The sequence below is a fragment of the Hyperolius riggenbachi genome, chromosome 1 (assembly GCF_040937935.1).
Source record: "Hyperolius riggenbachi isolate aHypRig1 chromosome 1, aHypRig1.pri, whole genome shotgun sequence".
Classification (NCBI taxonomy): Eukaryota; Metazoa; Chordata; class Amphibia; order Anura; family Hyperoliidae; genus Hyperolius; species Hyperolius riggenbachi.
This window is the reverse complement of record NC_090646.1, coordinates 657,300,094-657,323,798: the sequence shown is the minus strand read 5'-3', so window position 1 is coordinate 657,323,798 and position 23,705 is coordinate 657,300,094. Positions and strand designations below refer to the sequence as shown.

The 23,705-nt window shown below is 49.3% G+C and overlaps 1 long non-coding RNA gene across 1 annotated transcript in view; it reads right to left on the bottom strand.

Moving 5' to 3' along the window:
- Window positions 1-23,705, bottom strand: part of LOC137560824 (uncharacterized) — a 98,756-nt gene that overhangs the window by 50,954 nt on the left and 24,097 nt on the right. The gene's annotated exons all lie outside the window — the stretch shown is intronic.

Here is a 23,705-nt window from a genome sequence, read left to right as displayed (position 1 = left end):
AGGCCTGAAACTTGGATGAATGGTTGGATCCTGCTGCAGAAGGGTGCATACACACATCCAATTTTGATTGGCCAGTCACTGATCAACTCTACCACTTCCATGTAGTACGAGCAGGGCCGGATTTACCATAAGGCACTGTAGGCACTTGCCTAGAGGCGCCCAATGCTGGAAAGACAGCGCACCTCCCTCCTTCCCTATGCAGAATCCTGATGAGAGTGTAAATGAGAAGTTACTCCCCCAGGTCCCGGCATTCTACGGACCAGATCTCCCTTCAGTCGGGAGCACCTTTAGCTACTCAATATTGAGGGTACATCTGGTTACCTAATACTAAGGGGCACCTGTAGCTACCTATGATGGACAAGGGAAGTAAGGGAGAAGTGACAGCTGGGACAGCCAGCACACTTGTGGCGCAGTTCGGTGGGGGTTTGTAGGTTCATGGAGAGGGAAGTCTAGGGTGTCAGCACATGGCTGTGGGTGAGTATGCCTGAGTATGAGGGCCAACATATTTTGAATACTATAAACAGATTGTACAGGTAAGCTCTCATATAACATGGAAGTGGTAAAAATGGCCACTCATTGGCCAATCAAAATTGGATATGTGTGTATAGTCTGTGCAACAACATACCAGCCCACAATTCAATCTCTGTGTGAAAATATGGAAATACTTAGCTGAAAAAACACCTATCTCTGTACTGGATCCCCCCCCACCCCTCTACCATGTTCTCACCTTGTGCGGTGCATAAGTCCGCCTCGCCACCTTGACGCTGTGCCCCCCCCTAATGAAAAATGTCTCCTGTGCCTAGTGCAAGGTATACATTACCTTTCCGCCGCCTCCGCTAGTCTCCGCAGGCTCCGGGTGTGCCACATGGTTGCCATCATACACGCGCGCCACGTGGTTGCCTAGTAACCTGGCCGTGTGTATGGCATCTGACGTCATACGCACGCCCCGTATTATAAAACCACGTAGGGCGCACATGTATGGTGAGTGGAATGCACCGGAGCCTGCGGAGACAAGTGGAAGCGGCAGAAAGGTAATGTATTACATGCACAGGGCACCATGGTGGACACTTAACATTAGGGGGGAGAGCAATGGGGGTTTTGTCGCATTCGCTGATCATCGCGAAATTGCATGCCGTTACCACTGCGCACCCAATCGAGCAAGTCATCCCAACATCTTGCAGCATGCACTATCGAATATGCAACCAATTTCAGGACCAAAATTGGTCACATTATAATAATCAAATCGGATGGTCAATCGGCCGTTAAGTCGTCTGATGTATGGCCACCTTAAAAATCCTGGGACCCCATGGTGACCCCTCTATGGCCAGGGGACCAATCTGTCATGTGTCACACAACAAGTGTGGCCACCATAACTGCCTCCATAGCTAGTGTAAGTGAAACAATTTCAGCTCTGGGAGACGAGGACTCTGTATTTCAGGGAAGAAGTCTAAAAAATGAAGCCCCTGTGGCCCACAAGGCAACCAAAAGGGGAGCAGCCCTTGCGACCGCAGGGGCGCCCAGACCGTAAGGGGGCCCCGACTACTAATTAATTACCTATACAAAAAAGGGGTCCATCTTTCAGATCAGGTGTTTTTGTGGCTCCACTTGTTATGGGTGTAAAGATTTCAATGCCCTCACTTGTTTTATGACCCTTGCAAGATGGGCCTCCAAGGCTGTGAGGGTCAAAAGGGGTTAGCAAGGGACAAGGTGTGAACATTGCCAAGCTCCATCAAAGTTTTCCTGGGAGGCCCCATGTTTTATTGCTATGCCACTGCCACCAAGGCACTTGTATCGGCAGAGCTGGGACAAGGCCCTCCAGCACCCAAGGCTGAGTCCCCAAAGTGCGCCCCTCCATCCCTCCTACCCCAGCCGTCACACACTGATTGCTATTAGACTAAGAGGCTCCCCAGGGCCCCCAACCCCCTAACACCTAAAATTTCTAGTTATCTGGCTTGCAGCCACTGCCATGTATGCCCTTTTCTTATTTCTCTCTGCTGCCGCGCTGCGAACACAATAGGGGACTGATAGCTGAGTGAATTGTGCTTCCCCTCCTACACTGCACCCTGAGGCTGGAGCCTCTCTCGCCTCTGCCTCGGCCCGTCCCTGTGTATCGGGCCTGTGGAACAGTCTCTCAATAAGGGCCCCTTGAGCTTCCCTCTACCGAGGAAAGTATGTGAATGTTTCTCTCTTTTGAAAGTCACAGGGTTGCTATTTAATTTTTAAATCATGGTAATTAATGTCTATCGAATTATTCTATCTTGGGAACCCAGCTGCTTAATTCTTATATCTGGGGACCAGTAGCGTGACTAAAAATCAGGGTGCCCATAGCAAAACTTTAATGGGGCCACTCTAATGTTCACACCCTTTCCCTTGCCTCCAATTGGTGACCCTTGCAGCTTGGAGGCCCATCTTGTAAGAGTCCTAAAACAAGTGTGTCCATCATAAAATTCACACCCATAACAAGTGTAGCCACAAACACCGTATTTGAAGGTTGGACCCCTTTATTGGAGAAAGGAAAGGATAGAAGTTAGGGCCTCCTCACAGCTCTGTCCCCCCTGTGGTTGCTCGGGACCGCACAGCTATGTGTTAGCAGTAGTTGGGAAGTTCCAACTTGCTTGAGCACTCTTTTATGGGCGGCTGGAGGAGGGTAGAGGTGGGGCTGATGGACAAATTCATTGCTCAGCCTGCGGCCCTGTATGATCTTAATCAAAGCTGTGGCGTTGGTACAAAATTCAACCGACTCCGACTCCTCAGTTTATGAATCCTCCAACTTTGAATCCAGGTACCCAAAATGGATCTGACTCCTCGACTCTGACTCCTTAGTCTAATACTTACCAGTTACCCGGGTTGTGGAGCTGGTACAAAAATCATCCGACTCCGATGTTTATGAAACAACCAAGTCCAACTCCAGGTACCCAAAATTGCCCCAACTCCTCGACTTGGACTCCACAGCCCTGCTCTCTGCATGGGCTGCTTCCCCCAGTTACGTCTCTGCTGCGACAGTGGCGTTTGAAGGGGGTGGCACCAGGAGTGGCCCGCCCCGGGGATCAGCGTGCAGGGGGATGACAGCTGGCCCCCCTGCAGCCGGGGTTACTGCTGCCCCCAGAACCCCCCACACACAAACACACACAGGAAAAGCTGCCTGGTCACCTAACACCTGCCCCCCCACCCCCGGGCTGCTTTAAATTCCCTAATTCTCTGCTCTTGGTCTCCCCCTCTAGAAAGCCCATCCCCCCTCCACTGCCTGGCCGAAAACTTCACACCGCAGATTGGCGGTGACCAGCGAGCAGTGCCCAGACTAGTAGCGCTGCTGTACACAGGAAGTGACATCTGTTTACTTCCTGTATATAGTGCCGTTACCGCTGATCTGTGGTGTGAAGTATACTGCCAGGCAGTGGAGGGGGATCTGGGAAGCAGTAGAAGAGGTAAAGCGGTAGGGGGGGGGGGGCTACCTATACTGGAGACAACTATTCCAGGCTACCTATACTGGAGGCAACTATTCCAGGCTACCTATACTGCAGGCAACTATTCCAGGCTACCTGGGGGCAACTATTCCAGGCTACCTATACTGCAGGCAACTATTTCAGGCTACCTAGGGGCAACTATTCCAGGCTGCCTACCTATACTGGGGCAACTATTCCAGGTTACCTATACTGTGGGCAACTATTCCAGGCTACCTAAGGGCAACTACTCCAGGCTACCTATACTCTAGGCAACTATTCCAGGCTACCTTTACTGTAGGCAACTATTACAGACTACCTATATTGGGGGTAATAATTCCAGGATACCTATACTGCAGGCAACTATTCCAGGCTACCTATACTGGGGGCAACTATTCCAGGCTACCTGGGGGCAACTATTCCAGGCTACCTAACTATTTCAGTATACTGCAAGCAACTATTCCAGGCAACCTAAACTGGGGGCAACTATTCCAGGCTACATATAGTGCAGGCAACTATTCCAGACTACCCATACTGGGGGCAATTATTCTAGGCTACCTATACCGTAGGCAACTATTCCAGACTACCCATACTGGGGGCAACTATTCTAGGCTATCTATACTGGGGGCAAATATTCCAGGCTACCTATACTGGGGGCAACTATACCTAGCATTACCCACCCTGGCCTGCTTAGCACGCCGCACTCATTCCTTTCCTTTTTTTTGGGGGGGGGGGGGGGGGGGGCAAGGGTGTCATCTAATACCCAGCACCAGTTGTCAAATGCCCTAGATATGCCACTGTGCTGTGATGGAGACTATGGAAGAACTTACGTTTTGATCAATGGAAGAGGCACGTGCAGAGACATGTGGTGCAGGAAGACAGTAAACTGAAGAGGATGAACGTTGCTAGGAAATGTTTCAAAATAAATGTTTTACGTACGTATTCAGTCCTGTTAATTTGGGGAAGGGGAGGGGGGGGGGGGGAAGAGGTTGTTTTTCTTTTTGGGCTCAACTCATATGGTACATACCAAAAACAAATCTGTTCATGACTGCGGAGCGATTACCAGATAGTATTGTTACCCGTGACGCGGTATCGGGTGAATAAGGTCACTGACGGCCTCTCATTGGAGAGGATAAAGTGGACATTTATACCTCGATATCTTTGTCATCGGCAGCACATGCCTGTAAAACGTGAGCTTTTATAAGGGCGAAAATTAGCGCAGCTTTGTGAAGGTTTACAGCAGATTGGAATAAAAAAAAGGTCAAGGTCTGATTGTTGCTGAGCCTGTTGCCACGGTGACAGCAATTTATATACGTGTGTGTGTTATCACTAGCCAGCCTTCACAGAGCAGCATCTCTGTGTGTGTTAAGCCAGCGTTCTTTTCTCTACGTTTCCCGAAGGCACCTTGCGAACTCCGCATGACAGCGTTCGCCACCGCCGCGCGGCCCAATCGCGGATGTCAAAACATTTTCCGCGAGCCTTGATATATTTTTTTCCGGTTTATCTGCAGAGGGGTGAGAATGAGGACAAACCTTCAGCAGCTGGCAGATAAAAAGGCGCGAGGTAGTCACGAAATCTCTATCATGTACAATACATGTGTTTATTAATGCATGAGGGAAGAGCGCTTTGAAAAGACCGACATGACTTTTAAATCTGGGGCATGGCAGTAGGGCAGAGAGAGGGAAGGGAGGGGGAGTTCAAGAGAGATCCTGATTATCAGACAGAATTATCTGTTACTTTTAAGGTGAATCTCAAGTTAATGAGAACTTCTTGAGAAGAAAGCAATCTTTGGGTAAGCTGTTTTCCACATCCTCTTTAAAGCCATAAGGAACTTTTTTTCTCTCCCCGTTTGGGCTCTGACTACCATTTATCACATTGCTACAATGCCCCACTCAGTATGAGGGATCACAATTAATGTCACTTTCCCCGCAGAAATTGGAAAGGCAGGACAGACAGGATATATATATATATATATATATATATATATATATATATATACATATGTATATATATCCTTCAACATCTTCAAGAAGGCCCTCAAAACTCAACTTTTCACGCTGGCCTACACCCCCCCCCCCCCCCCCCCGCCACCTTTCGTGTCCCCGCCTCTCCCTCTAGATTGTAAACCTCCGGGCAGGGTCCTCCTCCTTATGTCTCCTACCTGATCATGCACCTCCATTACTGTGAACCCATGTTATGCATTTGAGTGAACCTAACTTGTGTATTCTCCATGCTCCATCCAGTGACTGACTAAGCATTACCTTGTACTCATACTGTGCTGCATGATCTGTTTTTTCTTGTATTCCTGTATTGTCATATTGCTGTATGTCACCTCTAAATATTGTCTGTAATCTAAACTAATGTCCAGCGCTGCGTAATATGTTGGCGCTTTATAAATACAATAAATAAATAAATATGCAGGGGTTGGACAAAATAATGGAAACACCTAACATTTTGGCATCATAATCTTTGAACATGTTTTAAGCAATCAAAACTTGACATATGTTTCATATTTTTGTTTATTATTTTTGTTATTTGATCTCTCAGACTTTCAAAGAGGCCAAATTGTTGGTGCTCGTATGGCAGGCGCTACTGTAACAGAAACTGCCCGAATGCTTGGCATTTCTAGAGGTACTGTCTGAAAAGTAATGACTGCCTTTGAAAGAGAAGTAAAAACGTCCTCAGCAAAGCACAGTTGTGGCCGAAAGTCGAAGTTGTCTGAGAGATACTGTCGGACTCTAAATCAAATTGTTAGAAAAGTTCGCTAGACCACGGCTCCTAAAATCACTGCAGAGCTGAATGAACACCTACAGAACCCAGTTTCCACAAGAACTGTTCGTCGGGAGCTGCACAAATCTGGATTTCACGGAAGAGCTGCAATTAGAAAACCTCTGCTCTCACTGACAAATGTTTCAAGGCGTAGAGTACATCTATTTGAAAAGGGCGCCTGGAAAAAATGGCGCCTGGTGTAGCCCATATATGCCAAATTTGGCTACAAAAAGGGCGCCTGGTGTAGCCCATATACCAACTTCAGCTACAAAGGGCGCCTGGTGTAGCCCTATATATGCCAAATTCGGCTACAAAGGGCGTCTGGTGTAGCCCTAGCCCATATATGCCAAATTCGGCTACAAAGGGCGCCTGGTGTAGCCTATATATGCCAAATTCGGCTACAAAGGGCGCCTGGTGTAGCCCATATATGTCAAATTTGGCTACGAAGGGCGCCTGTTGTAGTCGATATATGCCAAATTCGGTTACAAAGGGCGCCCGTTGTAGCCCATATGCCAGATTCAGCTGCAAAGGGCACCTGGTGTAGCCCATATGCCAAATTCAGCTACAAAGGGCTCCTGGTGTAGCTAATAAAGCTAGTTTTAGTTTATAAAAAGGATGCTGTTATAGGCAAAGTTTGTTGCGCTATAAAAGGGCTCTAGATATAGCTGAGAAAAGTGATTACTATGACCTAATTTCTCCCTACTCTCACACAGAACCCTCCCCTGATGGTGCCTAACCCTAACCCTCCTGATGGTGCCTAACCCAAACCCTCCCAGGTGGTGCCTAACCCTAACCCCTCTCTGGTGGTGCCTAACCCTAAGACAGCTCCTGGTGATTACTATGACCTAACCTCTCCCTACTCTAACACAGAACCCTCCCCTAACCCACCCCCCCCTCCCGGTGGTGCCTAACCCTAAGACTCCCCTAGTGGTGCCTAACCCTACGACTCCCCTGGTGGTGCCTAACCCTAAGACCCCCCAGGTGGTGCCTAATCCTAAGACTCCCCTGATGGTGCCTAACCCTAAGATTCCCATGGTCGTGCCTAACCCTAAGACTCCCCGGTAGTGCCTAACCCTAAGACCCCCCAGGTGGTGCTTAACCCTACGAACCCCGGGGTGGTGCCTAACCCTAAGATCTCCCAGGTGGTGCCTAACCCTAAGACCCCCTAGGTGGTGCCTAACCCTAAGACCCCCCTGGTGGTGTCTAAACCCTAAGACTCCCCTGGTGGTGCCTAACCCTATGTCCCCCCTAGTGGTGCCTAACCCTAAGACCACCCAGGTGGTGCCTAACCCTAAGACTCCCCTGGTGGTGCTTAACCCTATATCCCTCCTGGTGGTGCCTAACCCTATATCCCTCCTGGTGGTGCCTAACCCTAAACCCCCCTAGTGGTGCCTAACCCCAAGACCCCCCCCCCCCCCGCTTGTAATGCCTAATCCTAACCCCCACCCCCCCTGCACCCCCGAATCAAAAGTCTCAGCTATAAAAGGGTGCCCTTTTGTAGCAGAATCAAAAACCTTGTAGCCGAAAACCTTGTAGCTGAATAAAAATATGGGCTACAAAGGGGTGCCCTACTGTAGCCGAAAGCCTTGTAGGCGAATAGAAAATATGGGTTACAAAGGGGTGCCCTACTGTAGCCAAAAACCTTGTAGCCAAAAAAATATGGGCTATAAAGGGGTGCCCTACTGTAGCCGAAAACCTTGTAGCCGAAAAATATATGGGCTACAAAGGGGTGCCCTACTGTAGCCAAAAGTAGCCAAATAAAATATGGCCTACCAAGGGGCGCCCACTTGTAGCCAATATCAAAACTTGGGCACCCTTTTTCGCCACCTTGTAGCCGATATTTGCAGAAATAACATTGATGTCTATGGAGGTGCCCTTATCATACAGGCACTCAGGCAGCTCAGGCGCCCTTTTCAACGGATCCCGTTTAGAGTAGTGTAGAAACCACCAGAATTGGTCCCTCGAGCAGTGGAAAAATGTGATTTTCTCTGACAAATCATCATTTACCTTATTTCCGATCTCCGGCCGAGTGTACGTTTGGAGACAGCCGAAAGAAGCATTTCATCCACACTGCCTTCTCCCAACCGTAAAACATGGCGGGGGTTCTGTAATGATCTGGAGTACTATTTCTTGGAAATCCGCTGGGCCAATGATTTCCCTTCTTGGAAGAATAAACAACCGAGACTATTTAGGAATTTTGGGCAACCAAATTCATCCTATGATTCAAGAACTGTTTCCGTAGGGGAATGCCATCTTTCAAGAGGATAATGCCCCAATCCATACAGCTAGAATTGTTAAAGAATGGCACAAGGAACATTCTAATGAAGTTGAGCATCTCATCTGGCCACCACAATCCCCAGACCTTAACAATATTGAGCATTTATGGTCGTTTTTAGAGATTCAAGTAAGAAGTCGAATTCCGCCGCCATTGTCTCTAAAAGAACTGGAGGGTGTTTTAACTGAAGAATGGGCTGAAATTCCTTTGGAAACAATTCACAATTTGTATGAATTAATACCTCGGAGAATTGAGGCTGTAATTGCAGCAAAAGGTGGACCTACACCATATTGAAATATATTTTGTTGATTTTCAAGGTGTTTCCATTATTTTGTCCAACCCCTGTATACAGTGGCGTAGCTATAGGGGGTGCAGAGGTAGCCACCGCATCAGGGCCCTTGGAGCCCGAAGGGTCCACCCTCTATCACAGTATTAGCTCTGTATTGGTCCTGTGCTTGAAATAATCACTTCTATATATGCTTTGAATAGTAGTAATTCTTAACATGCTATTCCCCATCCCCTTCTTGCACCTCTGATATAGTTAGCCTGGTATGTATGCTCCCAGTATAGATAGCCAGGCATAGGTGATCCCAGTATAGATAGCCAGGTATAGCTTTCCCCAGTATAGCCAGGAATAGGTGCCCCCAGTATAGGTAGCCAGTTATAGCTTCCCCAGGGTTATAGCGTGAGGCGGGAGAAGCTGGCACACACAGCCGTCGGGGGTGGGGAGTTTGCAGACTCCTCCCTCCCTCACCTCAGGCCACCCTTCAGCGCTCCCCCCTCCAGAAATGACAGCAGTGGCGGGCAGGGAACGCATACCCACCTGCTCTGCATTCCATGTGATGGAGCTCCGGTCTTCAGTGCCGCTCACTCTACTTCCTGATTAGCTTTTTTTTTCTAAACTCAGAATTTTTTATATTGGATCCAATACAGATGTTAGTATTGAATCCAATGCAAGACATTGGAATTGGCCGTCTTATGTGATGACTCTGCGTGCGCCCGACGCCAATCAATAGATTTATTTGATAAAAAAAGATGGAAAATATTAGGAGGGGCTGCAGTACATGGATGACACACATGGAAGAGGGGGCTGCACATGGAATGGAAGGAGCTGCTGTACATGGATGATACACATGGAAGAGGGGGCTGCACATGGAATGGGAGGGGCTGCAGTACAGGGATGTTACACATGGAAGAGGGGACTGCACATGGAGTGGGAGGGGCTGCTGTACATGGATGATACACATGGAGGTGAGGGCTGCTCATGGAATGGGAGGGGATTTAGTACAGGGATTATACACATGAGAGAGGGGATGGCACATGGTATGGGAGGGGGCTGCAGTACAGGGATGATACACATGGAAATGGCGGGTGTACATGGAATGGAAGGAGCTGCTGTACATGGATGATACACATGAGAGAGGGGCTGCAGTACATGGATGATACACATGGAAGAGGGGGCTGTACATGGAATGGGAGGGGGGCTGCTGTACATGGATGATACACATGGAAGAGGGGGCTGCACATGGAATGGGAGGGGCTGTAGTACAGGGATGTTACACATGGAAGAGGGGACTGCACATGGAGTGGGAGGGGCTGCTGTACATGGATGATACACATGGAGGTGAGGGCTGCTCATGGAATGGGAGGGGATTCAGTACAGGGATTATACACATGAGAGAGGGGATGGCACATGGTATGGGAGGGGGCTGCAGTACAGGGATGATACACATGGAAATGGCGGGTGTACATGGAATGGAAGGAGCTGCTGTACATGGATGATACACATGGAGGTGAGGGCTGCTCATGGAATGGGAGGGGATTCAGTACAGGGATTATACACATGAGAGAGGGGATGGCACATGGTATGGGAGGGGGCTGCAGTACAGGGATGATACACATGGAAATGGCGGGTGTACATGGAATGGAAGGAGCTGCTGTACATGGATGATACACATGGAGGTGAGGGCTGCTCATGGAATGGGAGGGGATTCAGTACAGGGATTATACACATGAGAGAGGGGATGGCACATGGTATGGGAGGGGGCTGCAGTACAGGGATGATACACATGGAAATGGCGGGTGTACATGGAATGGAAGGAGCTGCTGTACATGGATGATACACATGAGAGAGGGGCTGCAGTACATGGATGATACACATGGAAGAGGGGGCTGTACATGGAATGGGAGGGGGGCTGCTGTACATGGATGATACACATGGAAGAGGGGGCTGTACATGGAATGGGAGGGGGCTGCAGTACACGGATGATATACATGAGAGAGCTCCACATGGAATGGGAGGGGCTACAGTACAGAAATGATACACATGGAAGAGGGGGCAGTACATGAAATGGGAGGGGCTGCAGTACATGGATTATACACATGCCAGAGGGGGCTGCACATGGAATGGGAGGGGTGCTGCTGAACTTGGTAGGGAAGACCCCAACATACTTGGCCTAGGGGTGGAAAAAATGTATAAATCCAGCCTTGCGTGTAATCTCCAGTCTGGAGTTACCATTACAGGCACACACCTCTCCGCAGTGCAGCAATAGGAGGACCAATTAGCCGAGATGATGGAGTTTATGGGCAGATAATATTTATGGCTGGGGAGACGGATGTGTTCCCAAGCAAGTGGCTGGGATTATTCTGACGGGGATCCCATCAGTCACTCTCGCTGAGCCTGACACAGAATAATGCCTCTGATGATCCGTGGGGTATTGGCCAGAGCCTGGGCTGTAATAATCTGACATTTGTGTTTGGTGCGCGGTGCGTGGAGCTGCAAAGGCTCAGCCTGCTTACAGCAAATTCCAAGGAATTCAAAGTTCTAAACAGTGTGACAACTCACCAATGGTAAGGAGCATGAATTTCGCATAATCATAATTTCACATTGTAATTAGCAATTAACATGTAAAATCGTAATGAGAAATTTTGCATGTAATCGAAATCAGGAATTGTAATTTAGCAATTTTGTGTTATTTTCGTGTCATCTCATTCCAATGAGTCTCAATTTACTAAATGTGGCCATATACTTATAGATTTGCAGCAGATTTAATCAAGAGATAGATTTCTGTCAGATGCCTCTCAGGTCGAATGTGACAGGAATCTATCTGATGTGTGCCACACACTAGGAACAAATTTCCAATAGATTTCAGAGTGAAATCTATTGGAAATCGATTGAAAATCGATCTCAATGCATTATTGCACCATTAGATCCAATGCAACTCTATAGGCCATTGATCTGCTGCCAGCAGCAGATAGACCTAGATTTTCCATCCTGTCAGATAGATCAAATTAATCGAAATTGATCGAAATCGATCGCAAATCGATCGATTTGCTGATTTGAAAGAATCGATTTCTGATCAATCAATTCTATAGAATCGATCAATCGATTGATGGCTGAAATTGACCAGTGTATGGGCCCCTTAAGATCAGGCTGGAGATAATAAGGCAAGAGATAACTTGCCACCACACAGTGAGAGAGTTATCTTATCTAATCATTCCTTAAGTTACCTCCTCTGTAGTTAAGTTACCTCCTCTGTAGTTAAGTTACCTCCTTTGTAGTTATTTTCACACACAGTTAATTAACAGCCTGTCATTCTGGAGTTATTTTAAGGAATGAAAAGTTAACGTTTAGAGAGCTCACCTTAACTTAAAGAGGAACTCCAGTGAAAATAATGTAGTAAAAAAAGTGCTTCATTTTTTACCATAATTATGTATAAATGATTTAGTCAGTGTTTGCCCATTGTAAAATCTTTCCTCTCCCCGATTTACATTCTGGCATTTATTACATGGTGACATTTTTACTGTGGGCAGGTTATGTAGCTGCTCCTAGCTGTTTTGGCTGTTAGAGACAGCTGTAAACAGCTAATTCCTGTCTGTGAACCTTGTTACATTGTGGCAGTTTACCCAGAGTACCGCGGTACTCAGAGCTTCTTGTGGGAGGGGTTTCAGCACAAAATCAGTCATACAGCGCCCCCTGATGGTCTGTTTGTGAAAAGCATTATATTTTTCATGTAAAAGTGGGTATCAGCTACTGATTGGGATAAAGTTTAATTCTAGGTTGGAGTTTCTATTTAAAGGAGTTATCAGGGAGAAATTAATAAAATAAGTTCTACTTACCAGGGGCTTCCTCCAGCCCCAAGCTCCCAGGCATGTCCCTCGCAGCAGCTCTCCCTGCAGCCGTTCGCCGCAGCTCACTCCCGGTCCCTGGCGACGACGTCAGGCCGACCTCCCGCCACGTGGGCCGGAGCGGACTGCGCAGGCGCAGTAGTTCTGCGCACTAATGTAACTTAATGACAATATGTTTGTATAGGCTGAAGTTCCCCTTCAGCCTAAAACAATCGACCTGGGTGACCCTTTTTTTCACTGACTTTGAACAGGATCCTGCCAGCTTGCTAATCTGCTCATTGATTTGAGATACGAGATTCTAGTAACTAGAATATGTAGAGCAAGAATGATCATTTATAGATGAACTAGAATCTAGTTCCTCTATAAATGATCTGTGAGGCTTGGTGGTGTATTCTCCACAGTCAGCATGCAACGCATGAGCTGACGTGGAGGAGGTACACACACTAGCACAAGGAAACAGGCTATCCCTAGTATAGTGGAGGGGAGGACTGACTCCAATAGGAGATTGTGGCGCACAGAGCCGGTGCAGATCTGACAGCCACAAACAATGCTTTCGTTATAACGTCTCAGCGCAAAGTAGCGCTGAGCGCATAAACCAGAACTGAGGAGATCAGGACAGGTAAACAGAATGAACGCTTGCTTAACTAGCCACTACTTAGTGACAGCAAGCGTCCACAATAACACAGACTGGAATGAGGCAGCCAATGCGTTGCGGCGATGGCGTGCCTCACAAAGACAGGACAGGATAGTCAGGAAATAGCAGGATCAAGATAGATGAATGTAACACAGACAAATATACAATAAGTATGTATTCCTAGCGTATTACAATTACAGCTATCAATGAAACTATTTGTAACGTCTGACTAACATATGTATATATCGGCAATGAACCGATATATGACATAAGCAGGAACGCTGACTAGGACTGGAGTAATACAGGGAACAGGACTCAGAAGGATTCGCTATCTCTTCGCAGAGATGAACGCAATCCACAAACGGTAACAGAACAGGATTCAGAAGGATTCGTTATCTCTTCGCAGAGATGAACGCAATCCACAAACAGTAACAGAACAGGATTCAGAAGGATTCGTTATCTCTTCGCAGAGATGAACGCAATCCACAAACAGAACCAGGAGCAGGGTAACTACCTCAGCACGGGTGGTAACGGTACGCGCAACCTACCAAAACGTGCTGGAAAGCTGACTAACTGCACACAGGATATAAACAGTTAGTGTACGTATACATCAGCGACACTGATGTATCAACGTAACACGAATACAAGGAAAATAATAAACGTGCTGGTATGCATATATATTGGCAATGAACCAATATATGATGCAAAGACCAGCAAAGTATCTTTAGAACAAGAAACACGATCGAGGGCTGAAGCGACAGCAAGGCAGGCTTAAGCTGAAGCTATGAAAACCCAAGGAAACCCTGCAGGAAGCAGATCTTTATACTGAGGTCATCCAATGGGAGCAGACATGCAGATTCCCACACAGGTGAATAATAATCAGTCACAAGCTGACAGCAGGGAAAGACAGACAAAGCTATGCAACTTGCATGAAAAGAGATCAGAACTGCCTGAGCTGCAGCACTACTACGTCCAGCAACACCTGCTGCAGCAGCGACCATTACATGATCATTCTTGCTCTGCACATGTAGAAGCAGAAGCCCCCTTTGATCCCTGGCGTGTTTTCTCCAGTGGTTTCCTTTATTGAGGTATAATCTGTTGACTTGTGATTTGCTTTCCATAAAAATATACATCTATAGATAGATAAAATAAAATTGTAATACTTGACTTAATTACTTTCAGGCTGGGAGCGACAACATCTCTCTGCTGCAATTAAATATCAAAATCTCTTTATCTCCGATGCCTCGCAAAAATAAATATAGTAGCTAGGAGAGCTTGTGGGTTCACGCAGGTTATTTATTGCTTTTAATAAATTCTGTACGTAGCCGCTTGCTCGAAAGTTTCATCTCATCATTAACTTTTATGGTTCCCTTTTTTTAAAGTGGGGAATTAAACATATAATACCATGCTGGCTTAAAGAGAACCCGAGGAGGTACGGGGGGTCAATGGGACACACAGACATGTTCTCTGCCTCATGACATGCCTCTGTGTTCCCCACCACAATATCTGCCCCCCCCCCCCAGCTGCATTATAGCCCCCCGAAATTAGCAACAGTATATCGCTCCTTTGGAGGGTAATGGGAGAAGAGGGATTCCCTGCCTGTTCCTGCAGGCTTTCCAGAGGTGCGATATGTCTAATCACAGCAGCACCATGACCTCTGCGGGTTCCTTGCCAACCCGACAGGGTTACATTTTGCATAGGAGGGGTTGGGGCTGGGAGAAGCTTAAGGGGATTGACTGGGGGGCGGGGTTAGCGGCAGGAAGTGTAGGAGGGCTGGAGGATAACGGCCGTTATCCTCCATTAGGCAGCGAAAGTGAACGGACGTTCACTATAGCTGCAGAGCAGAGAGACATGGCAGACAGGGGCACAGCGGAGCTAGCGCGCTACCTCCAGGAGGAGAGCGCGAGGAGAGGAGACGGGTGGCTGCAGCAGCTGATCACAGCCATCCCGACGACCAGCAGTGCGGGGGTTCCAGGGCAGGCAGTGGAGGACAGGCCCAGACGCACGAGGAGGCCCACGGACCGGCTCTCCCCTTCTCCACCCGCCGCTAGAACACGTGTGGCCAGTGCGGACAGGACGTCTGCCGGGGCCGGCACAAGCAGCGGTGGGGTAAGTGCACAGGGGAGAGGCTCTGGGTCTCGTGCTGGGCTGGCAGCTGGGAGAGGCGGCAGGGAGAAGAAAGGAAAAGGGCCCAAGAAGGGGAAAGCGAATGTAGGCAGAAGCGGGGGGAGGGGGGAGGAGAGGAGGCCTGAGGCATCCTCAGCCCCCATGTTGCCTGATGCGGCCTCCGGGCCCTCTGAGGCACTGGCACAGAGTGTTCAGCAGGTCAGGGCGGGGAGGTCTGCCCAAGCAGGGGGGGGGACACCCGGGGACGAGTACAGCAGGGGTGCAGGGGTCAGTGCAGCAAGTCAGCGGGACGGCGGGGGGAGGGGGGGAGCAGGGCCCAGTTCAGGTCACACAGGATTTCTCCATGCAGCGGTACCAGCAGGGGGGTTGCAGCCAGTTTTTGGGCAAGACGCAGGAGGTGGACAGGTTGGCTGGCTGGCAGTGGGGGGAAGCAATTTTCTGCCCCCGTACGGGGGGGGCTCAGGGGTCGGGCAAGGAGGTAGTTGGGGGGCGGGGGTTCGGCCATTTCAGGGCCTAATTACCAGTGGCAGTCATTAGGGGCGGGCGGAGGTGTAGGGCAGCCAGGTGGAGGGCAAATTAGTCAGGTAGGGGGGGCATGAGGTCCAGCCCAGTTGTCTCGGACACCTCAACCCACTGGTAACCCTGTCCGGGCCTGGACGTCGGATGGACACAGAGGCGGCAAGTACGCTGGGAGGTTGAGCCCCAGATGGCAGGAGTGATACACCTGCGGATCTTTCAGGTGAGACAATTTCACATATGCCACAAGCGGTTATACCGTTAGATTTTAATAGTAGTGGATCTACGCTGAGGGGGTTCATCGATGGGGTACGTTCTCTTTTGGATAGGCTTGAGCCAGCGGTAAACAACCGGGAGCACTAGTGGCACGGTCGTGAATGTGGGTGGAGTTTGGGGTGGTAGTTCTTCCGGGGAGGTGTCCGGGGTAAGTGTCAGCTCTCACAGCGTGGCGGAGGTCCCGGTGGTGAGCGAGGAGCGAGAGGGGCGGTGGTTGAAGGGGCGGGAGACAAGGAGAAGAGGGTGCCCATATCGGATTTTGCAAAGGGGCATTCATACACGTGTTATGAAGGTCCCCTGGGTGCACATTTAAAGACTGAGGTCAAGGAGAAGATCTGGAAGAGGGAGTACGTGGACATTTTCACACTGCTCCCTCTCGAACGTTTTAACATTGAGCGATGGATAAAGGGCAAGGAGCACAGAAAAGAGGAGGAGGATAGACGTCGTTTTTGTTTAATTCCCCGCACATTCGGGAAATTGGTTACAGGCCTTTACAATTTTAGGCAGTGTGATAGGGGAGAAGACTCCTGAAAAATGCACTCCTCTTTTCTGTTACCTTGATGCTATCTGGGAGGCACATCGGACGTATGGAGGAATGGCTTGGCTTCGGCACGACGAACAATTTCGTCAAAGGATGTCAGTCCAGCAAGACCTGGACTGGCATCATAGGGACATTGGGATATGGCTGAGGGTGATGAATACGAAGGGGGGTGTACTCTACGCCAGGTTCCCAGTCGTCGTTTCCGAGCAGCGCAGCCCCTTCAGGCGGGGGGGGGGGGGGAGTCACCCGGCCTCAAAATGTTTCCGTAAAGGAAACAGTGGCGGCTTCCGGAGAAAAGGGGAGGGTTCTGGAAAAAGAGATGACGCCAGTGAGCCTACAGGCGATGCTGCCTTGGCTCGAACGTTTTGAGAACGTTCAGGGTGCAAAGTTGCTATGTGATGGTTTCTGGGAGGGTTTTCGAATCCCGTCGGAAATGAAGTTTAGGTCGTCCCCAGGGCCGGCCCGCCTATGAGGCGGGGTGAAACTTTTGCCTCAGGCGGCACTTCTGGAGGGGCGGCAGCCGCCCGTCTGTGTGTGTGGGGGGCCGCCCGAGCTGGAGGGGATAGCGGGCAGGAAGGGGGTATTGGGCCTAGCGGCGGGGAGGGGGGTCGGACCCCCCCCTCCCTCGCCTGGGTCCCCCGTCCTCCGCTCCCCTCCAGCTTTAGAAGTGAGGTCGCTGGCTGCAGCTATATTGTAAGAGGCAACGGGCGGGGAGGACTCACCTCTTCCTCGTTCCAGCCCGAGCCTGCGCTCCACTGACGTCACTTCCTGCTACGCCGCGAAGTTTATTGTGCATCAGCGGCTATGTAGAAGAGGCGACCAGCAGCAAGTGAGAGGAGCCGGCGATCGGAACCAGGAAGGTGAGTTGTTCCCTTAGCAGTCTGCATCGGATCGGAGGGGGGGAGCACGGAGGGTGCCCGGAGAGGAAGGGAGGGAGAGGTCTGGCTGCCCTCCCCGCGGCTCCCCCCTCCTCTATGGGGGGGGGGGGGGGCTACCTACCTACCTACCTAGGGGGGGGGGTGTTACCTACCTACCTACCTACCTAATCTATACTGGGGGGCAGCTACCTATCTAATCTATACTGGGGGCACCTACCTATCTAATCTACACTGGGGGGACCTACCTATCTAGCCAATACTGGGGGCACCTACCTATCTAACCTATACTGGAGGCACCTACCTGTCTAGCCAATACTGGGGGAACCTACCTATCTAACCTATACTGGGGGGCAGCTACCTATCTAATCTACACTGGGGGCACCTACCTATCTAGCCAATACTGGGGGCACCTACCTATCTAACCTATACTGGGGGCAGCTACCTATCTAACCTATACTGGGGGCAGCTACCGATCTAACCTATACTGGGGGCAGCTACCTATCTAACCGATACTGGGGGCACCTACCTATCTAATCTATACTGGGGGCAGCTACCTATCTAACCTATACTGGGGGTAGCTACCTATCTAACCTATACTTGGGGCACCTACCTATCTAATCTATACTGGGGGCAGCTACCTATCTAACCTATACTGGGGGGACCTACCTATCTAACCTATACTGGGGGCACCTACCTATCTAATCTATACTGGGGGCAGCTACCTATCTATCCTATACTGGGGGTAGCTACCTAACTAATCTATACTGGGGGCAGCTACCTATCTAATCTATACTGGGGGCAGCTACCTATCTAATCTATACTGGGGGCATCTACCTATCTAATCTATACTGGGGGCAGTTACCTATCTAATCTATACTGGGGCAGCTACCTATCTAACCAATATTGCAGGTACCTACCTATCTAACCTATACACTGGGGGCAGCTACCTATCTAACCTGTACTGGGGGCACCTACCTATCTAACCTATAGCTGGGACAAGTATACTGGCTACCTATACTGTGGGCACTCATCTGGCTAACCTATACTGGGGGGGATCTGTAGCTGGACACTTACACTAAGGGGGGGGGGGGGGGGGTCTGCTGCTTAAATACACTATAAGGGGATCTGCGACTGCAAGACTAGTAGCCTAAGCCCATATACACTAAGGGGGGGATCTGGTCTTGTATATGTAGGCAGATCCCCCCTTTAGTGTATATAGGCTTAGGCTACTAGTCTTGCAGTCGCAGATCCCCTTTTAGTGTATTTAGGCAGCAGATCCCCCCGCCATCCCCCCCCCCATTAGTGTATGTGTGTGGTGCACTCACACGCGAAGAGGATGAATGTGGGGGGGGCACCAAAATCTGGTTACGCTCAGGGCGCTGTGAAACCTAAGGCCGGCCCTGCTTCCGGTTCATCTGGAGAGCATGAGGTTATTGGGCTGCTATTTCGAGGGGGGGGGGGGGTTTATGTGGATCGAGCTTTGCCCATGGGGTGTTCAATTTCATGCGCTCTCTTCAAGGCTTTTAGCACCTTTTTGGAATGGGTAGTGCGGGAGAGTACAGGATTTCAAGCCATTACGCATTACGTAGATGATTTTTTTCTGGGTGTCTGCAGCGAGATCTCGTTGGTGTGATCTGTTATTGGGGGAGGTGAGTAGGATTTTTAGGAAGTTTGGGGTACCAATTGCTGCTGATAAGACGGAAGGGCCATCGACAGTTTTTAAGTTTTTAGGTATTGAGATTGACTCGGTACAGCGAGTCTGTCGGCTACCCGCTGACAAGTTAGAGGATTTATTGCAAAATGTCAGGTTAGCAAGGAGGGCTAGGAAAGTCACGCTGCAGGGGCGTAGCAATAGGGGTTGCAGCGGTAGCGACCGCATCAGGGCCCTTGGGCCAGAGGGGCCCCAAAGGGCCCTCCCTCAAATGCAGTATTAGCTCTCTATTGGTCCTGTACTGGTAATAATCACTTCTATAGACACTTTGAATAGTGGTAATCATTAACAAGCTGTTCCCCATCCCCTTCTTGCACCTCTGACACTGTAGTTGTCCTTGGCAGGTTTTGGTGCGCCGTATCAATTGTTATGTATAGAGTGCTTGGGGGGCCCCAATGTAAAACTTGCATCGGGGCCCACAGCTCCAAAGCTACGCCACTGGCTGGTAGATTTGCAGTCTCTGCTGGGGAAGCTTAACTTTGCTTGTAGGGTAATTCCTATGGGCAGGGTCTTCTCGAGGCGCCTGTCCATGGCCACTGCTGGGGTCACTGCCCCGCACCATCACATTAGAATTACCACCGAACATAGAGCAGATTTAGAGGTTTGGGAGGAATTTTTGGAGGATTTTAATGGGTTAGCCTATTGGCAAGCAGTTTCAGGGGATGGGGAGTTTTTGCAATTATTTACCGACGCCTCAGGTTCATTGGGTTTTGGGGCTTACTTTGAAGGGGAATGGTGTGCGGAAGCTTGGCCAGGAGACTGGTTGGGTAGGGATTTTATGGGGAATTTGGCTTTCCTGGAGCTGTTTCCGGTGATGGTAGCTGTGGAAATTTGGGAGGTGCAGTTGAGGAATCGGTCAGTCCTGTTCCGTCTGACAACATGGCAGTGGTGGCAGCTATTCATTCCTTGTCTTCCTCATCTATGCCGGTTATTAAGTTGTTAAGGCATTTTGTGTTACTGTGTTTGCGTTTGAATATTACTTTTCGGTCAGTGCACATCCCGGGGAAGAATAACGAGATAGCGGACGCTTTATCTCGTTGTCAGTGGCTGCGTTTCAGGGAGCTGGCACCGGGAGCCAAGGAAGAGGGAGAGAGATGCCCGGGACATCTTTGGAGGATTCATTAGGAGGTTTGTGGGAATGGATTCAGCAGTCGGTGGCGCCAACCACATGGCGGACCTATAACAAGGTATGGAGGTGGTGGTTCCAGTGGCGGGAGGAGCTGGGTTTTGAGGATTCAGAAAAAGGTAGGAATGAGCTATTGTTCTGGTTAGTGGGTCAGTGTTTTGAGAACCAGGAGTCACCCGCAGTGATTGACAAAAAAATGGCTGCATTGTCGTTTTTAGGTAAGTTGATGGGGTGGGGGGATTTCACGAAAAACTTTGCAGTGCGGCAAGCACTTAAGGGCTGGAGGAGGGGACAGAAGCGTCAGGCGCCCCATTACGTGGGAAATTCTGGTGGGGCTTTTTAGCTTATTGGGGGGTATTTGCAGTTCACAATTTGAGTTGGTCCTTTTTAAGTAAGCGTTTTCGTTGGCCTTTTATGCGGCGTTGCGAATAGGCGAACTGGTGAGTCAGAATAAGCAAGGCACGGGGGGCCTCGATTTGGGGGATGTTTACCTGCATGATGGTGTGTTGGCAGTGGTGGTCAGACATTCAAAAACTGATCAGATGGGTAGGGGGGCGGTGTTGGAGCTGTCCCCTTTACCGGGTTGTGTTACATGTCCAGTGAAAGTGTGGGAGGGGTACATGAAGGTGCGGCCAGCTGGGGGGAGCAAGTTTCTGGTGCATGAGGATGGGGTGCCGTTATCACGATTTCAGTTTCAAGCGGTGTTAAAAAAGGCTTTGGCGGGATTGGGTTTCCAGCAGAGTGAATATGGATCCCATTCCTTTAGGATTGGTGTGGCAGGATTGGTGTGGCGACCGAAGCGGTGCGTCTCGGACTGTCCAGGGAGATGGTAAAAAGAATTGGGCGCTGGAAATCCAACCGCTTCCTGCTTTATGTGCACCCACATATGGCGCAACAGCTTGTATTATAAAAAAAAAAATATGTTGTTGAGATTTATAATTTAGGTGGTGTTGGATTAATGGTAATTGCTGATTTTGGTTTATTTCAGCGGCTTCCCGGTGTGTGGTATGGCTATAAGGCCATTTATTTCTGTACTGGGCTGAGAGGAGGGCTGCTGTCCGGCGCAGCGGTGTCCAGTTAAGCTTCTCGGAGAATCAGGTGAAGTTGAGGTGGGCTGGGGTGCGTGGACTAGAATGGGACGATTTGCTTGCCCTATTCTATCGAAAAATGCGCAGGGCGTTATTGTTATTCACGCGGCAGGGAATGACTTAGGACGGCTGATCAAATCTATGATCTCGGATTTGTCAGCAATGATACTCGCGATTCCGGATGTGCGAATTATATGGTCGGAAATCATCCCTCGGTTTCCTTGGAGACATGCGAGAGATCACCGGGCAATCGACAAAGTGCGAATCAAGGTTAACAGGGCGATCTCAAAATTTGTGCCCTCGCAGGGCGGCCTTGTTGCCAGGCACTTGACCCTGGAAGGTAAAAGAATGTATTTCAGGAGGGATGGTGTCCATCTAAATGAGGTCGGGACCGACCTGTTTAACCTGCTGTTGCAGGATAAGATGGAATTTGCGGTGGTGTTGTGGCGGACAGGTCTGCAGTAAGGAATCACTGCAGCCCTGTTGGTGGCGGTGGTCCCCTTGCTAGCTGTGGTGGTTAAGAAGGAGTGAGGGGCAACCAGAGGATTGGTGGAGGCCATAAGCTTGCGGACGGCTATGGCAATGGTGAGGCATGTTAGCCCGGAAGACCCCCGAGCCCATGGTGCGGCTGGGGGTATTGGTTTCATGCAGAGAGAGCTTGGTTGGGGGCCCCTCTTCCGGTTGCTAGCAAGGGGATGAAGATTACTGTATTTTGCTGTTTACTTGTTTATCTCATTTGTTTACAATTGTTTGATAATTTTAAGATGATGTTACGTTATTGTTATAAAGTGTTATGACATGTTTTATATCTATTTTTCTATTAAAAGGAGCTGTGGCCGTTACAATAAATATTGTATCATTCCAACAAGAAGTAGTAAGCGTCGTTTATATAGTGTTAAGTAAGGTTGTTGGAATAAGGGTATAAGAGGCGCCCTGGTGTAATAAAAGCATCTAAAAACAGTTTAAAAACGGGAAATAAATTTGAGGTAGCTTACCTCAGTGACGAAAAAATCTTTGTATTTTACAAAGGTTTTTATTAGTAGCACAGGCAACGCGTTTCGCGGGTCAGAGCCCGCTTCCTCAGGCCAATAACAGTGCCAAACTAAATGACAGATTCAGCAAAGGGAGCCTCCTCCAAATTGATTTCCCGTTTTTAAACTGTTTTTAGATGCTTTTATTACACCAGGGCGCCTCTTATACCCTTATTGTGCAATCATACCCCCTTACCTCACCCGTCTGAGGGGTGGGTACAGACCACACGTGGCTTCGACCACGGCGGATATCTGTCCCCTTTCTTTTACCAAGGAGAGCGACCGCATCCAGGTCCCTAGGGACCACCCCGAGCGGAGTCGGGTTTGTTGTCTCCACCTGCTTCCTGTGGTCGGTTGCCCCTCTGCAACCCATCTTTGTGAGTAGTGTCTTACTTTTATTACGTTCAATTGTTTTTGACATACTACACTATTGGGCTCCCACTTTTGTCTCCTGTATCTTTTCACTAGAGGGTGTTTTTGACACCCACATCCCACTAAGGTTGTTGTAGGTGAGGGGGGAGGAGTTTGTTAGAGGGGGATAGTGAGTAAAGTGAACGCTGCAGGGTCAAGAGCTGTCATTGGGCAGCTCTCTCCCTGGTCACGCCCCCTGCCGCTCCCCCGCCTCCCTGCATGCTGTGAGAGAGAATCAATCTCTCCTTCCAGCGTCGTGGCCCAGAGGTCGCAAAATCAAAAGTGACTTACTGCTGGCCAACGGAGCAGCAAGATTGGCGAGGATGGCGGATACCTGATTCGCCCAGCCCCTTGTATCAGGTAGCCTAGTTGGTTTTTTTAATCATATAAGTCCATCTCGGGTTCTCTTTAAAATGGTATGAAACTCACCATTTCCTCCTTGTTCTAAAAGATTATTTATAGCATAAAATCTACTACCACAAAAAAAAATTGTAGCAGAACAGCATTCAAACAGTAAAACACAGCACTTTGTTCTGCAGTGGAAAGTTCCTTTCTTCAGTGGGCAGCTTCTGACTGCAGACAGTGTCCATTCTCATAGGCTTTCATCGGATACGTTTTCCCGTCCGGTCTGGGAAAATGTGCCAAGTTGTGACTCTACACTCCGTCTCACATTCCCCGCCACACAGATCTGTGTACGATCCATGTTTTGCGTGGAAGTGAAATCTATTTTTAACATAGGATCCGCTTCCTGCGT